This window comes from Schistocerca nitens, chromosome 3 (assembly GCF_023898315.1).
Source record: "Schistocerca nitens isolate TAMUIC-IGC-003100 chromosome 3, iqSchNite1.1, whole genome shotgun sequence".
In the NCBI taxonomy this organism is placed as follows: domain Eukaryota; kingdom Metazoa; phylum Arthropoda; class Insecta; order Orthoptera; family Acrididae; genus Schistocerca; species Schistocerca nitens.
In genome coordinates, this window is record NC_064616.1 from 536,598,452 (window position 1) to 536,611,056 (window position 12,605).

The following is a 12,605-nucleotide window of genomic DNA, read 5'->3' on the forward strand; positions in this document are numbered from 1 at the left end:
TATTTCGCGGAAAAGAAATGGAAGGTAGCATTGTCTGATCTCGACTGACGGCAATTGCAGAGGATCAAACAGCATCTATTTTTCACCTTCTGAGTTCAAAAAGCCACCGCTGTGCTTTGATAGCGGGGGTCATAGGTGAAGGAGGAAATAAGATCACTGTTCTATGCGGTACAATATCTACAGTTCACTGCAACCTATACAGTAAGAAGGAAGTAAATATAACCTTTTGTGATAGTGTGCTCGAGAAAGTAAGCCGCCGTACGTCTGAAGAACAGAATGAATTACTTGACCTACCGTTCACCACTGAAACCGCGTATACACTGTAGCTAAAAGGAAGTTTCTTGGACCTGAAACAAGAGGGAACTCAGCGTTATTCTTCTCAGATTTTGAGAAGGCATTTGATCAAATAAACCATTACTACGTAATCAAAATAATGATCAATATGGGATTCAACAACCGATTCATGTCTCTAATTAAGAACGTCATCGACATTGCTTCGTTACGAGTGGTGATTAGTGTGGTCAGTCAGCACGGTAGGTTTGTTCACTTCCATGTGCCAGTGCCGTAGAGCCACTGTTAGCATCATGGGCGGAATGATGGGCATCAAAATTCACTTCATGGTCACCTCCTGTACAGCATATGCCGATGATATTATTATGTATTACATTATGTAGCGAACAAGACTTGCTAACGACGAGACTTTTTCTGCAGTAATTCACAGCTGTGACGGAAGCTAAGCTTAGTACCATGAAGACGACTTTCTTGCAGGTTGGTAATAGTACTGGTGACACGAGCTGCATCGACTGCTGCGAGGAAAAGTACTGCCGCGAATCCTTAGGACCCTTCTTTGAGGCTGTGCCATATAGGATGTACACCCATAACTGGACAGACCAAGTCAACAAAATGAGAGCCACTCTCAATGAGACAAAAGCTCCTGAAGCTTAAAGTTTCGGTCGAAAGTAAAATCTGCAGCATGGCACAGTTTCTGCCTATCACTGATAAAATGGTTCACAGTATAAAGAGCTCTGTGCTGGTTTGTGATGAGAGGTCATATTTCCAAAATACTATTTCATACCCCAAGCCTGTCGTTAACAAAAGGAGTATTGAATCTCACGAACGTGCGGCAGCAGTGTAGGCTCTTCGGATCAACCGCGTAAGGAAGAGGTTTCACGGCCATCATCCACGTCTGACTACGACTTTAGAAAAAAAAAAAAAAAAAATGGAAACAAGCGAATTTTGTATCTCCTGTCACTGCAAATCGTGTAGTTGAAATATAGCCGGATATGAAATGGAAAATGATTTGGAAGAACATCCGTAACGGTAGTGTACCTTCTCAAATCAGATAGCATTAGTAACTGGCAGTAAACGACAAAATAGCGACAAACGGAAAATTAAATAATACTCGTTTACGCCCCCTGCGACGTGCGAGATATTTAGTCAGGTAGATAAACTCGTTTGTAGATTTACATGTGGCAGTGCGTTCGCGATACTGTAGTTGTACGCCATAAAATAACTTTATACATCGCATATCTCCCAGTTAGATCAGTTTAAAGGATCCTGTTCATGTCCAGAGACTGACATACACACAAATGAAGAATAACGTAGTAACACGTATAATTGGGCACACTGTGAGCCACATGAAACCCACTGCAAGATTCGAGTATTACTATGCGAACCTTGCATGTGGACTTTACGAAATATACTGAAGAGCCAAAGGAACTGGACCACCAGCTTAATATCGTGAAGGGCTCCCGCGATCACGCAGAAAAGCCGCAACACGACGTGGCATGCGTTCGAATAATGTCTCAAGTAGTGCTGGAGGGAAACGACACCAAGAATCCTGCAGGGCTGTCGATAAATACGTAAGAGTATGAGGAAGTGGAGCTCTCTTCAGAACAGCACGTTGCAAGGCATCTCAGATATCCTCAGTAATGTTCTAGTCTGAGGAGTGTGGTGGCCACCGAAAGTGGTTAAACTCATAAGAGTGTTTCTTGAGCCACACTGTAGCAATTCTGGACGAGTGAGGTGTCGCGTGATCCGGCTGGAATTGCCCAAGTCCGTCGAAATGCACAATCGACATCAATGGATGCAGGTGATCAGACAGGGTGCTTAGGTACGTGTTACCTGTCAGTGTCGTATCTAGACGTATCAGGAGTCCCATATACTCCAACTGCACACGCCTGACACCATTAAGGAGCTAGCACCATCTTCAACAGTCCTCTGCTGACATGCAGGGTCCATGGATTCGTGAGGCTGTCTCCATACCCGTAAAGGTCCATCCGCTCGATACAATTTGAAACGAAACTAGTCCGACCAGGCACCGTATTTCCAGTCATCAGCAGACCAGTATCGGTGTAGACGGTCCCTAGCGAGGTTTGCAGTAGTGAGATTGTCTCCATACCCGTATACGTCCATCCGCTCGATACAATTTGAAACGAGACTAGTCCCACCAGGCAACGTTTTTCCAGTCATCAGCAGACCAGTGTAGCCACACTAATGCTTTTCGTGCTCGTCATATATGGCCTCACAAAGGGAAGGTGTGAGCACGTTATGTTATTATGCAGCGTTACCTCCTAATACTTTGTAATTTCGCCATTCAAGCTATATATAGTTAAGGCGTTCGATTTAATATGAAATTCCTCATTTTTGAAGTTTTTCAGGTGAAAGGGTGCTGTTAACGCCTGTTTTATACAATTTCAGTGCAAGGATGGCAAAGCTAATGATATTAGTTTCCGCTCATACACCATACGTTTTGCGTGATACTGAGGTGTATAATTTTCCATCACGATTATAATTTCCCCAAAATACAAACCAATGAAAGACTCTCTTTGATAGTTTGAAAGGAAAACTTACTTCAGTGGAATAAAATCATTGGTAATCAACCTTCCCCCACAGAAGACACGAAGCAGTAAGATATCAAAAACTACGCACTTCGAAACCAACTGCATTTAAGAGCTGTCTTGAATAGAATTTCTCGACTATCATGAGAATACAGAAGTACTAAGATGGGAATGGAAACAAGAAGAAACACATTTCACTAATTGCTCTACGCCATGTAGTAACCAATGAATTTAAGGATTCAGAATAGAAGAGACTGAAAATTACGTTCATTAACACAGAAACTAAATTCTAAATGTCGGCGACATGCAATTCTGCGTCTTCATACGTGCAAATCTAGTGAGGTGGCGCAGTGATTGGCACAGTGGACCTGCATTCGGCGGGAGGACGACGGTTCAGACATGCGTCCAACCATCATAATTTAGTTTTTCCGTGATTTCTCTAAATCGCTTCAGGCATATTCGTAGATCGTTTCTTTGAAATGGCACAGCCGATATCCTTTCCACTTGCCATAGACAGATGACCTCGCTGTTTGGTCCCCTCCCCCCAAATCAACCAACCAGCCATATCTGCAACAGGATGATTCCGAGCGATAGCATTCCGACAGCGTGAGGACAAATGGCAAAGCCAACAGTGGAAGTGTCCATCATCTACCAGCAAAAAAAAAAAAAAAAAAAAAAAAAAAAAAAAAAAAAAAAAAAAAAAAAAAAATTTACTTCTTCACTCACGTTCTGGTAAGGCAAAGATTATCTCCTTCAACTGCAGGGGCGCTCTGCTCGTCAAGTTTCTTGAGCTTTGAACCACAATCGATGAGCAGCGCGATGAAGACACTTCTTAGAAACGGTTATGCAGCATAATGGTAAAACACCCAGTAATGCTGTCAGACGGAATCATTTTGTTCTACGGTAACGTCCGCTCCAACACTGCCAATCGGGCAAAGGTTGCACCTAAGCGATTTGTTCGGAAAAAACCGCCCGTACAGTTCTGATCTTTTACTGTGTGATTTTCACATCTTTTGCAGCCTGAAGGAAACCATGGGTGGACATCGATTTCAGGCGGACGAGGAAGTGCAAGAGTGCGTACGGTTGTGGATCCGTCAGCAGTCGACCGCGTATTACGAAATAGAAAGTAATCGTCTCGTCTCCCAGTGGGAAAAATTCTTAACGCATTTGGTGATCACTTTACCATGTAAACATTCCATGGTCCCGTTGCCGTAGGTATCTGGTTTTCCTTTGATTGTCCATGATATTACAGATCAACATGTTTGAGAGATAAAACCACTCGTCATTACTTATTTCGCAAGAAGGACTCTCTGGCATAAGCACCAAGGCCACCCACAGCCCTACGACGCTTCAGTTGGTCCACATTATATGTGCGCTAAACCATATTGTTGTTAAACCAAATTAACTAGTGCAGAGAAAGAATTTGTCGCATTTTACTTGGTCATCAGTAAAATAAGATAGTGTCAAGGTACAGTTTAACAACTAATGAGGGAGACACGTTCACTCCCGTTCTGTGGCATCCTTGCTGCCCTGCATTGAATGGTTAATATGAAGCTAAAGAAATCAAACGAGATTAGAACTTACTATATGGACATACACACGTTATCCAACATAGAGAGCACTTGGCTCCACTGAAGCCGCACTCTGATCCACTCTGTCAGCACAGGGCTGTTTCCCCTCTCAGCTGCGGACGCCTTAAACATCCAGCGTAATCAAACAAGTATGCATATGATATCGGAAGGAGGTATCCAACTCAATCAACTCGACACTGAATCGGCGAAGATTCCGAAAACAAATAATTTTTAAGTTTCTTGAGCGGTAGGTTGGCGGGGGGGGGGGGGGGGGGGGAAGGACTAAACTACTTGGTCATCGGTCTCTTGTTCCTATTAAAACAATTCCACAAGGGAAAGAGTAAAACAAACGAGATTTACAGCACAATACCGAGAGGAAAGGGAAACCACAAGAACGACAGAAGGGCAACAAACACTACAAGGTACAAAATAGGACAAGAAAACTACAAAGATACGCAAGAAACAGGTAGAAGAGATTAAAACATGAGAGCAGATTACAATGGAAGGCGGACCACGAGAATAAAAGGATAAACCAGCCACACTGCAACCCATTAAAACCTCCAGCGTAAAAAACCCACTCTCACGTATAAACCATAAAACTAAATTAGACGATAAGGCTTTTCTTTGCTAAAATTTGCCGTGACGAGTCCGGTATACGAGGATTATGTCGCAGGGCAGCCAGACTCCACGACGCAGGACGTAGCCGTGGGTCACCCAAACGTGGCCAATGCGGAGCCGGCAAAGAAGCACAGAGTCCCTACGAGAGGCCCACATGGAGGACTTCCACACATTCACAGACTCCTTAATGGCACACAGTTTGTTGTGCGTACTGAGAATATGGCATTCCGTCTCCCAAAGCCGAAAAACCTTTCGGCGTAATAATGAACGCAGGTCAGTTTCAGAGATGTGCTCCTCCAGAAGCGGTTTCCGTGTAACCTGTTTGGCAGCCTGTCGGTAAAATCATTTCCTGCGATTTCGACGTGACCTGGGGTCCAGACAAACACCACTCAACGACTGGACCGTCCAAGGGCATAGATGGACTCCTGGATGGTTGCTACCAAAGGATGGAGAGGGTAGCACTGGTCGATAGCTTGTAGGCTGTGCAAGGAGTAAGTACAGAGAAGAAACGAGTCGCCAGGGCAGGAACGGATGTGCTCAAGAACACGAATATGGCAGCCAGCCCTGCAATGGAAACACTGCAACCATCTGGCAAGGAGTGCTGTTCAGTATGTCCCCTGTGAACATAGGTGAAGCCACGTGGCCGTCAGCCATCGAGCCGTCGGTGTAAATCACTTCAGAGCCCCGGGACATGGCAAGAATCGAGAGGAAGTGACAGCGGATCGAACACTACAGTGGTGTCCTAGGTCGAGTACACACAACGCTGAGGGCACCGCCGAACCATAAACCGGACTCCCATAGTCAAGGCGGGATTGAACAAGGGGTCTGTAGACTTGCAGCAGTGTAGAGCGATCTGCTCTCCAGTTGGTGTTGCTCATGTAGAGGAGGGCTTAAGATGCTGCCAGCATTTCTGCTTAAGCTGACGAAGATGAAGCTAAGTGAATAGGGGGTCGAAAACCAGTAATAAGAATCGACATGTCTCCACTACCATGAGTGGATAGATCATTAAGATAATGTTCAGGTGCCAGATGAATGGCACAATGCCGACAGAAGTGCATGTCACACGACTTTGCGGCTGAAAACTGGAAGCCGTGGGTTAGATCCCAAGACTGTGCCTTGTGGATGGCGCCCTGTAGGCGCCACTCAGCAACACCAACACTGGAGGAGCAGTAGGAAATAGCAGAAGTCGTCTGCATACAGAGTACGTGAGACGAACGGCCCTACAGCTGCTGATAGACCGTTAATGGCCACTAAAAATAGAGATACACTCAATACAGAGCCCAGCGGGATCCACTTCTCCTAGAAATGGGGGGGGGGGGGGGGGGGACTATGGGACGCACCAACTTGGACACGGAAATTACGGAGCCAAGGATACAAATAGGGAGCGGGCCTTGGAGACGGCAATAAGGAGTTGGTAGAGCGACCCTGGCGGAAACCGCCAGTAGGCCATGTGATTCCAGGAGCCAACACAATCGCCGACTAACCATGTTTTCCAGATTACAAAAAACGTTGGTGAAGCTGATGGACCGATAGTTATCCACATCAAGCAGATTTTTACCGGGTTTGAGCACTGGAATGATGGTTCTTTCCACCACTGCGATGGAAAAGACGCCATCGCACTTGATCTGGAGGAATTTGATGAGGAGATGTCGCTTGTAGTCGGATGACAGATGTTTAATCATCTGACTGTGGATCCGATCTGGCCCAGAAGCTGTCAGGGAAACGTGCAAGGGCGCCGAGGAGCTCCCACTCATTAAATGGAGCGTTATAGGGTTCACTGTGACGTTCAGTGAACGGAAGGACTTACCCTTCCATCCGCCATTCGAGGGTGCGAAATGCTGCGGGGTAATTCTCCGACGCAAGAGGCTCGAGCATAGTGCTCGGCAAAGTGCTCTGCAATTGCGTTTGGGTCGGTAGATAACACGCCATTGATGTTAATGCCAGGGACACCTGTCGGGGTCTGCTACCCAAAAACACGTCTGATCTTCGTCTAGACTTGGGAAGGTGACGTATGGCACCGAATGGTCGAGAGGTACCTCTCCCAACACTCATATTTCCGTTTTCTTATAAGCTGGCGAACGTGGGCACGGATCTGTTTAAAGCTGTTGGGTGTCCCAGGGAAGGGTCGCTGTAAAGCCTGGCTATGCTCTTTAATGGCCTCAACAATTTCCGGAGACCACCAAGGTACTGCCTTTCGCCGGTGGTACCCTAAGGAACAAGGGATCGCGTTTCCGCCACAGAAACGATCGTTATTGTGACTCGCTCAACCACCACATCGATGTTACCATTTGGGCGAGATTCAACGGTGACAACAGAGGTGAAAGCTTCCCAGTCTGCCTTGTTTAAAGCCCATCTGGGTAGACGTCCGTGGGCATGACGCCGGGGGAGTGACAGGAAGATGGGGAAGCGGTACCTACCACACAAGTAATCGTGGGCTCTCCAGTGGACAGATCGGAGAAGTCCTGGAATGCAAAGTGATAAATCAATGGCCGAGTAAGTACCATGAGGCACACTGAAATGTGTGGGGGCCCCAATATTTAAGAGGCAGAAGTCGAGTTGAGACAAATTTTCGACATCTCTACCTCGGCCAGTAAGCATGGTGCCACCCCACAACGGATTATGGGCGTTAAAATCTTCCAGAAATAGGAAAGGTCTAGGGAGTTGATGAATCAGAGCTACCAATACTTTCAGGGGTGCTTCACCATCTGGAGGAAGATATACACTGGAGACGGTTATTTCCTGTGTCATCCTTATCCTGACAACCACAGCTTCAAGAAGAGTTTGAAGGAGCACAGGTGCATTACAAACCGAGTTCAGGAAATAGACGTGAACTTCACCTGACACTCTATTATATCCTTTACGGTTCTTATAGTATCCCCTATAACCATGGAGGGCGGGGGTCCGCATTGCCAGGTTTACTGGAGGGCAATGAAGAAAGCAACTGTAAAGCTTAAACGTTGTAATGGCTCAGCCAGGTGGAAGATGACGTTATCGTGAGGCTGGGAAGGCATGAAGCGGGCAAGGAGGCAGGTTACGCCTCAGGATCACCTGCTGCCACTGATTGAGTATTTGTATCCATTCCTATTGTGGATGAGGCATCAGTGAGATGCAGGTCCTCAGTGGCCGCTAAGTTCTCCACCACATCCTCAGATGCAGAAGTGGTAGGGAGTGGTGGTGTTGGAGTCACTGGAGGGTCCTATTTCCTAGAAAACTTCTTCTTGGTATGCATGCCCCTTCGCTTCTCTTTAGGGGCTTGTGGGAGGACTTCTCCAAAGTAGCTTCAGTCATGGAGGAAGACGGTGAAGCTCTTCGTCCAACAACTTTTGGTTCCTTTAGCCACTAGCGAGTGTGTCCGCTGTGGCATTAGTGGAAACCTTGGAAGACAGGGTCCCAAGGGACCCCATCCGCGCAAGAGGAGTCGAAGGAGGCTGTTGCTTCTCTGGACGAGGGGGAGGAGACCGATGTCCCATGCGTTTTGGTGGGTCTTGCTCCCAAAGTAGGTGCTTTGGCAGCAACGGAAGAAGATTTTCCCTTACCACCAAGGGGTTGAATGTATTCTGGCGGCCCTGAGGGCTCATTGTTCATGGCACAGAGTGTGGAACTACTGGCACTTTGGACAGCGATGTAACCTAGCCGCAGAATATGTGGACGTCAACCGAATGGGGTGTAATCGTTCAAATTTACGTATAGCCTCCTGGTAAGTCAACCAGTGTCTTTTACTCCATGAGTTTTCGCTCCTTTAGGAGTATTGTGAAGTCTGGCGAGCAGGGGACCGGAGCTCTCAACAGTTGATACAAGTGGGAGGAGGCGCACATGGAGTATCTGGATGCAATGGACGTCCACAGTCTCGACCTGTGGCGCTGGAAGTGCTGCGGGAAGACATATGCCCGAATTTCCAGCACTTGAAGCACTGCACAGGGGAAGCGACGTATGGTTTAACGTTACAGCGGTAAACCATCACCCTGACCTTTTCAGGCCATGAAGCACGCTCAAAGGATAAGATGAAGCACGCTCAGAGGACAAGATGAAGGCACCAGTATCAACCCTAATGTCTTTAGGTCCCCTATAGTTGCATCGGACGAAGTGAACGCTTGTCGTTATAAATTGGCACGTAGCTCGTCCTCGGGCGGCAACAGGAGGCCGTGATGAAAAATAATTCCCAGTACCATGTAGAGGCTTTTTTGTGGAGTGACCAAAATAGGAATAACATCCAGCTAGCCATAGGCGAGTGACGTATGGGACTGAGCTAGGGATGCCATCTCAATCAGGGCTGACTTACTGCGCATTCTGGACATCACTGTCACTTCCCCAAACTTATCGTCCAGGTGATCAACACAAAATAGAGACTTCGTATCCAGAAAAGTGTTCCAACTGGTTCTGCTGCACACTAAATAACGAGGCGAATATGGCTCTCTTCTTTCCGTAGCCGTATGTTCCTCCCATCTTGTAGCTAGGGAGGGAAATGACTTGGGATGAAACGTCGTGGCACTGTATTGTACCTTCGCTTTCTTAGAGACTGCTGGGGCCATTCGGTCCCTAGTAATAGATGACTTTGTCCGCTTCGTTGTTGGTCATCTGCCCTGATGCCACCCTCTCCCAAGACCACGGGCACATATTCCTTGGAATACGTGGGAACGGTGCATCTCAGGATATCAGTAGTGCGATCCCTGTGTAGTCAGATGGCTACGACCAAGAGGGTATATGAAGACCCCACCACGAAGGTCTGGCTACCGTGATCGGAACTGTGTGCGAAGAAATCCAGTATTGTCATGCGGCAAAAAAGGACAGCTGACAATGGATGGAGATTATGCACCACGTAAGATGTCCTCAGCCAAATAGCTGGAATAGTGGTGGAGTTGCAGCGGCATGACAATAATGGGTGCAGGAAATATTAATGCACGAGGCATAGAAGATGCACCACGTAAGGCGTCCTTCCCTAAATGACCTGCACTTCGGAAAATGTGAACAGTGTTTAGGACAAACCCTAAAAGGAGACCATAACGTATTAGGCAGAAAGGTGAGAGACTCCTATTAGTCGTCTATTACGACAGGCAGGAATACCTCGGGACCATTCTAGGCTCCGAATCCACAAGGGGCGTGAATGTCATTGTGTCGGTTCACAGTATTTATTTATTTATTGTTCCGTGGGACCACATTTAGGAGAAGTCTCCATGGTCATGGAACGAGTCAATACATGAAATTATAACACGATTGTAGAAACAGATAAAATGAAATATAAGAAACATATTTAGGCGACAAGTCGTTAGTTTAAATAAAGAAAATCAAGAATGTAACACTGGAATTTGCTTAATTTTTTAGCTCTTCCAGGAGCTCCTCGACAGAATAGAAGGAGTGAGCCATGAGGAAACTCTTCAGTTTAGACTTAAAAGTGTTTGGGCTACTGCTAAGATTTTTGAGTTCATGTGATAGCTTATTGAAAATGGATGCAGCAGAATACTGCACTCCTTTCTGCACAAGAGTCAAGGAAGTGCATTCCACACGCAGATTTGATTTCTGCCTAGTATTAACTGAGTGAAAGCTGCTAACTCTTGGGAATAAGCTAATATTGCTAACAACAAACGACATTAAAGAAAATACATACTGTGAGGGCAATATCAAAATTCCCAGACTATTGAATAGGGGTCGACAAAAGGTTTTCGAACTTACACCATACATAGCTCGAACAGCCCGTTTTTGAGCCAAAAATACCCTTTTTGAATCAGAAGAATTACCCCAAAAAATAATACCATATGACATAAGCGTATGATAATATGCGAAGTATACTACTTTTCGTGTTGAAATGTCACTTATTTCAGCTACTGTTCTAATGGTAAATAAAGCGGCATTTAGTTTCTGAACAAGATCCTGAACATGGGCTTTCCACAACAGCTTACTATCTATCCGTACGCCTAGGAACTTGAACTGTTCCGTCTCGCTTATAACATGCCCATTCTGTTTGATTAAAATGTCAGTTCTTGTTGAATTGTGAGTTAGAAACTATAAAAACTGAGTCTTACTGTGATTTAGCATCAAATTATTTTCCACAAGCCACACACTTATTTCATGAACTACATTATTTGATAATGTTTCAATATTACACATAAGATCCTTCACTACCAAGGTGGTGTCATCAGCAAACAGAAATATTTTTGAATCACCTGTAATACTAGAAGGCATATCATTTATATAAACAAGAAACAGCAGTGGCCCCAGCACCGACCCCTGGGGAACGCCCCATTTAACAGTGCCCCATTGGGACTGAACATCATTACCACTCTCAATATTGCGGAGGATTACCTTCTGCTTCTGTTCTTAAAGTAGGAGGCGAACCAATTGTAAGCTACTCCCCTTACTCCATAATGTTCCAACTTCTGCAGTAATATTTTGTGGTCAACACAGTCAAAAGCCTTCGTTAAATCAAAGAAAACACCTAACGTTCGCCACCTTTTATTTAATCCGTCCAAAACCTCACAGAGAAAAGAGACTATAGCATTTTCAGTTGTTAAGCCATTTCTAAAACCAAACTGTACATTTGACAGCAAATTATGTGAATTTAAATGCTCCAGTAACCTTGTATATACAACCCTCTCGATAACTTTAGCAAACACCGATGGCATAGAAATAGGTCTATAATTGTCAACATTATCCCTGTCTCCCTTTTTATAAAGTGGCTTCACTACCGAGTACTTTAATCGGTCAGGAAACCGACCACTCCTAAAGGAAAAGTTACAGATATGTCTAAGTACTGAGCTAACATACGTGGAACAATACTTCAGTATTCTGCTAGATACCCCATCATATCCATGAGAGTTCTTGGTCTTTAGTTATTTAATTATTAACTCAATCTCCCTCTTGTCAGTATCATGGAGGAGCATTTCAGATAACAGTCTCGGAACACTTTTTTCTAAGAGCGCTATATCATTCCCTGTTGGGACTAGGTTTCTATTTAGTTCACCTGCTATATTCAGAAAGTGATTATTAAGTACTGTACATATATGCGACTTATCAGTAACACGGACATCCCCACTACGCACTGATTCTATATTCTCGACCTGTCTCTGCAGACCAGCCACTTCCTTTACGACTGACCATATGGTTTTAATTTTATCCTGCGACTTAGCTATTCTATCTGCATACCACATACTTTTTGCCTTCCTAATAACTTTTTTAAGCACCTTACAATACTGTCTGTAATGGGCTGCTGCATTTGGATTTTGACTGTTTCTAACGTTTTGATATAATTGCCACTTTGATCTACAAGATATTCTTATCCCATTAGTCAGCCACCCAGGCTGCCTGTTTGTGCTAGTACCCTGTTTTGAACGTTCTAACGGAAAGCAACTTTCAAAGAGCACGAGAAAAGTCTTGAGGAAAGCATTATATTTATCGTCTACTGTATCAGCACTATAAACATCTTGCCACTCTTGTTCCTTGATAAGGTTTACAAAAGTCTGTACAGCAACTGGATCAGCTTTCCTAAAAAGTTGGTAACTGTATTTAACATGTGTAGCAGCACAAAAATCTTGTAGACTTAAAATTTGTGCATCATGATCTGAAAGGCCATTCACCTTTTTAC